General features: G+C 36.5%; 1 non-coding gene across 1 annotated transcript; it reads right to left on the bottom strand.

The window, feature by feature from the left end:
- Window positions 1-3,530: 3,530 nt before the first annotated feature.
- LOC121974004 lies at window positions 3,531-3,633 on the bottom strand. The gene has a single exon (XR_006109892.1). It is a non-coding gene; the product is annotated as a small nucleolar RNA R71 (small nucleolar RNA).
- Window positions 3,634-5,493: the final 1,860 nt, after the last annotated feature.

The raw sequence follows: 5,493 nt of genomic DNA on the forward strand, positions 1-5,493 counted from the left end.
TAGTTGGATCCTGCATCCACAAAGTTAGCACATCCTACTATTAACCTGCCTAAATTATGTATGACATGTGCATAATTAAACTAATACCAAATACACAGAGGCAAATCCCTTGCTCTGATACCAATTGTTGGTTGCTACTCGGAAAGCCTAGAGGTTCCACTGTATAAAAATTTTGTATAAAGATCTGAACCTTTTCCTAGCTACCATGTGTTCTTTTAAATTAAATTTTGGATCGCCTATGGAACTTAACACGTTTGATCCAAAACTTAATCTATTCGTTCTTTTAGGTTTTGACTTGGGTCTCCTGCGGAACTTAACACGTTCGACCCAAATCACCTTAAGTTATTAATTCCATTAAATATTAATTTCCATAATTGGTTCCCAGTACTGACGTGGCGAGGCACACGGCCTTCTTGGATATGGGAGCAACCACCACCGACTAGACAAAACCTTTTATGGAAAGCTAATATTTAATTTTCTAAAATAACTTTAGGTTAACCGAAAAGAACAATCAAATCACAAGGAAAAGAAAAAACAAAAGAACACAACATCGAAAAACATATTCGAAATTCTAGAATCGTAAGCCTCTTGTATTTGGTATTATTTCCATAAATAACTAGCATGATGCGGAAAGAAAAATTACTAGTTATACCTTGTAGAAAAACCTCTTGATCTTCTACCGTATTCCTCTTCTAACCTCGGACGTTGTGTGGGCAACGATCTTCCGAGATGAGAAACCACCAAGCACCTTCTTCTCCTCCTAGCTAGGTTCGGCCAAAACAAGAAAGCTCCACCAAGGAAGAAGAAAAACACCAACCAAGCTCTAAGAGATGCAAGCTTCCTCTCCTTCTTCTTCTTCTTCTCCAAGTAGTATCCGGCCTCCACAAGACCTCCAAGCAATAGAGAGTTTCAGCCACCACAAAGAGGAAGAAGAGAAGAGATGATGGCCGGCCACAACACCAAGGAAAAGGGGGAGAGAAAACAATAGAGGTTGTATCTCATGAAGGCACCGTCACCCCTTCTTTTATATTCCTTGGCCTAGGCAAATTAGGAAATTTAATTACAATAAAATTTCCTCAATTTCCTTGACATGATTTAATTTAGAAAAATAAAACAAATTTTCCAAATTAAACTTCAATGGCCGGCCACATCATTGGAGAGCAAATTGGACAAATTTTAATCAACAATTAAAACTTCCTAATTTGTTTCCGAAAATTTTAAAAATAAAATTTCTCTTTAAAAATCTCTTCATGGTTGATAAAAGGAAATTTCTATAATTTTAATTTTATCAACATGTGGATAATTTTTAAAGAGAAAATAAAATAACTCTCCAATCTACAAATAAGGAAAGAGATCTAATCTCTTTCTTTAATCTTTTGTAGATCTTTTACAAGAGAGATATTTTAATTTTAATTCTCTTTAATAAATTATTTCTTCCACATAATAAAACTAAAATTAAAATTCCTTTTAAATTTAATTTGGCGGCCCCCACTAGCTTGGGTTCAAGCTAGGGCCGACCACCAATTATACCTAGGCCGGCCCTAGCTTGTTCCCAAGCTAGCTTGGCCGGCCCCTTATTGATGGGTATAGAAGGTGGGTATAGGTGGGTATAGAACTCTATAAATAAGAGGCTACGATAGGGACCGAGAGGAGGAATTGGTTTTGGTCTCCCGATAAAATTAAGCATCCCGTGTTCGCCCCGAACACACAACTTAATTTTATCAATAACAATTCATTCCACTAGAGAATTATTATTGAACTACCGCACCAATCCCAAATTACATTTTTGGGCTCCTTCTTATTATGAGTGTGTTAGTCTCCCTGTGTTTAAGATATCGAATGTCCACTAATTAAGTGAGTTACTGACAACTCATTTAATTAATTTCTTAGTCCAAGAGTAGTACCACTCAACCTTATTATCATGTCGGACTAAGTCCACCTGCAGGGTTTAACATGACAATCCTTATGAGCTCCTCTTGAGGACATTATCAACCTAGTATCACTAGGACACAGTTTCCTTCTATAATCAACAACACACACTATAAGTGATATCATTTCCCAACTTATCGGGCTTATTGATTCATCGAACTAAATCTCACCCATTGATAAATTAAAGAAATAAATATCAAATATATGTGCTTGTTATTATATTAGGATTAAGAGCACACACTTCCATAATAACTGAGGTCTTTGTTCCTTTATAAAGTCAGTATAAAAAGAACGACCTCAAATGGTCCTACTCAATACACTCTAAGTGTACTAGTGTAATTATATAGTTAAGATAAACTAACACCTAATTACACTACGACCTTGCAATGGTTTGTTCCTTTCCATCTTAGTCGTGAGCTACTGTTTATAATTTATAAGGAACCGATAACATGATCTTCTGTGTGTGACACTACACACCATGTTATCTACAATATAAATTAATTGAGCAACTACATTTATCATAAATGTAGACATTTGACCAATGTGATTCTTATTTCTAGATAAATGTTTATACCAAAAGCTAGGCTTTTAGTATACACTCTAACAAAGAATTGGTGAACCATTTACATTCAAGAAATCTTACAAAGAAATCGAAACTCCTAGAATCTCCCTTTATCATAACCCAAAACACTAAACTCTTGTTTGTTGATCTTTAATATTAGATTTGTTTACCTTCGCTTTGCATTTGAAACAGTTGGATAGTTGTTTAGCTAATTCGCATTGAGACATTTCTAGTGCTTATTCCAGTCCCTGTGGATACGATAATCTTTTATATTACTTGCGACATTTCCGTACACTTACGGAGCGTAACAAGTTTTTGGCGCCGTTGCCGGGGACTGCGCTATAACATTAGGAATTATCAATTGAGTTAGACTAAACATAACATTTGTTTTCCTTTCATATTGCATAGTTGTAACTAATCATTAGATTTCTGTTTTTACTTTCTTGTATAACTTTTACTTCTTGTTAATTCTTTTTGTACAAATTCAATTCTGCATTTTTGATTCTTTTATTTTTCTCTTTTTCTGTTGAATTGTCATTTGCTATCTTGTTCTTGTGTATGCGAAAATCTAACTTTGCAGGGGAATTCTTTCCTTTTGACCCTGAGATTGACAGAACTTTCCATAAAAGAAGAATTCTGCAAAGGAAAATTGAAGAACAGGAACATTTGAACATGTCGAATAGACCACTCAAGGATTATGCTGCACCTTATGCAAGAGGTTTTCGATCTAGTATTTCAAGACCTTCAGTGGAAGCTAATAACTTTGAGATCAAACCCGCAATTATATCTATGGTGCAGCAGAACCAATTTGGTGGAGGACCTCATGAAGACCCCAATCAACACTTAGAGGTCTTTTATGAAATATGTGGTACCATGAAAATGAATGGAGTTCCTTCAAAAGCAGTTAGATTATTATTATTTGGGTTTTCTTTAAGAGATAGGGCAAAGCAATGGCTGAATTCTTTAGCCCCTAATAGCATCACCACTTGGGAGCAGTGTGAACAACAGTTTTTGATAAATTCTATCCACCAAGCAAAACAGCTCATATTAATTGCAAGCTTCAAGCAAACTGACTCAGAATCTCTTTTTGAAGCATGGGATAGATATAATAGTATGCTCAGACAATGCCCACATCATGGGTTGGAAAGATGGTTAGTGTTGCACACTTTTTATAATGGTATCAACTATCATACCAAAGTGTCCCTTGATTCAGTTGCTGGAGGGGCACTTATGAATAAAAGTTTAGATGAAGCTGAAGAAATTATTGACAGTGTAGCACGAAATCATCATCAATGGACAAATGAAAGAAGTGGTGGCTATTCTTCTGTAAACCCAATAATTAAAGCATCAGGGAAGTTTGATGTAGATGCAGTCACTCTTTTGTCTGCAAAATTGGACGCTCTTACAAAGAAATTTGAGAATATGGGGACTAGTGCTAATATGGTCAATGTTATTAGTACATCTTGTGAAGTATGTGGGAGTTCAGAGCACTCAAATGACTCATGTCCATTGGGAGCTATCACTGCACAAATCAATCAACTGGAACAAGGTGATGCAATCATGAGTTACAATTAAAGGCAGAACAACCCATACTCAAATACTTATAACCCTGGATGGAAGAGCCATCCCAATTTTTCTTACAGAAATAATCAAGATCAAGGACCATCTATGGGGGCAAGACCAAATTTTCAAGCTGGGCAACAAAATTTTCAACATCTATCTTCTCAAGGCTTACCAAAGTCAAATATTGAAAAGATGCTTGAAGAAATTATCTCAAGTCAGAATGAAATGAAGCAAGATTTAGCAAAGCTCATTAAGAGAATGGATAATTCTGAAAAGCATCAAAAGATCCAGGATAGTCAAATTGCCCAACTAGCTTCCTCATCATCCAGAGCACCAGGACAACTTCCAGGAAAACCTAATGTGAATCCTATAGAGCATTACAATAGAATTGAGCTTAGGAGCGGACGGACCTTGGGTGACTCCCAAGTGACTGCTCCAAAAGGGATACAAAAAGAAGAAGAGCTCTCTCCTCTTATACCAAATCAGATTCAAGCTAATGAGGAGAGTACCATTGAGGTTGAAGAGACTCTCCCACTGAACCATCAGAGCAAAGCTGTCCCTTTTCCTCAGAGACTTACAATGCTCAAGAAAGATGAAGAATTTGGCAAGTTTTTAGAAAAAGTTAAGGAAATTTGTGTAGAGGTACCTCTTATTGATGTTATTCTTCAAATGCCTAGATTTGCCAAATTCCTGAAGGATCTCATGTCAAACAAGAGAAGAAGGGGAGAGGTTGAGACCATTGCACTTAGTGAGGAATGTAGTGCTATTTTGGAGAAGAACACTTCCCCAAAACTAAAGGACCCAGGGAGCTTTTATATTCCTTGCAACATAGGAAAAGAATTTTTTGAAAAAGCTTTTTGTGATTTGGAGGCAAGTGTTAGCCTCATTCCCTATTCAATTTGTAATAAATTAGGTCTCAAAAACATTAAACTTACTACTATGGCACTTCAACTTGCCGATCATTCCTGCAGGTACCCTTTGGGTATTATAGAAGATGTGCCAGTAGAGGTGGATGGGAATGTTATTCCCACAGATTTTGTCGTGTTGGACATGGAAGAGGACCCCAAGATTCCTATCATATTAGAAAGACCTTTCCTTGCTACAGCTGGAGCTATAATTGATGTCAAAAATCATAAGCTTTCTTTGGTAATTGGTAAGAAAAGGTTGGAATATGATTTATCTAATATCTCTAACCATGTCTCGTCTCTTTTAAATGCTTGTAGCAGGACAAGCATTTATAAACTTGAGGAATGGAATTTCTATCCTCATGGAAGGCCACCAAACGAAGGAGACAATGTGGTGGAAGATGTTGGGAGAAGATCTCCCAACAAAAACGAAAAGTATATCTGTCCTCCAAGGGCGAGGAAAAGAAGTGAATGATCAAGTTTGGTCGAGCTAAAGACCTTAAACAAGTGCTTCTTAGGAGGCAACCCAAGGGT

Source organism: Zingiber officinale, chromosome 4A, assembly GCF_018446385.1.
Source record: "Zingiber officinale cultivar Zhangliang chromosome 4A, Zo_v1.1, whole genome shotgun sequence".
Lineage (NCBI taxonomy): Eukaryota > Viridiplantae > Streptophyta > Magnoliopsida > Zingiberales > Zingiberaceae > Zingiber > Zingiber officinale.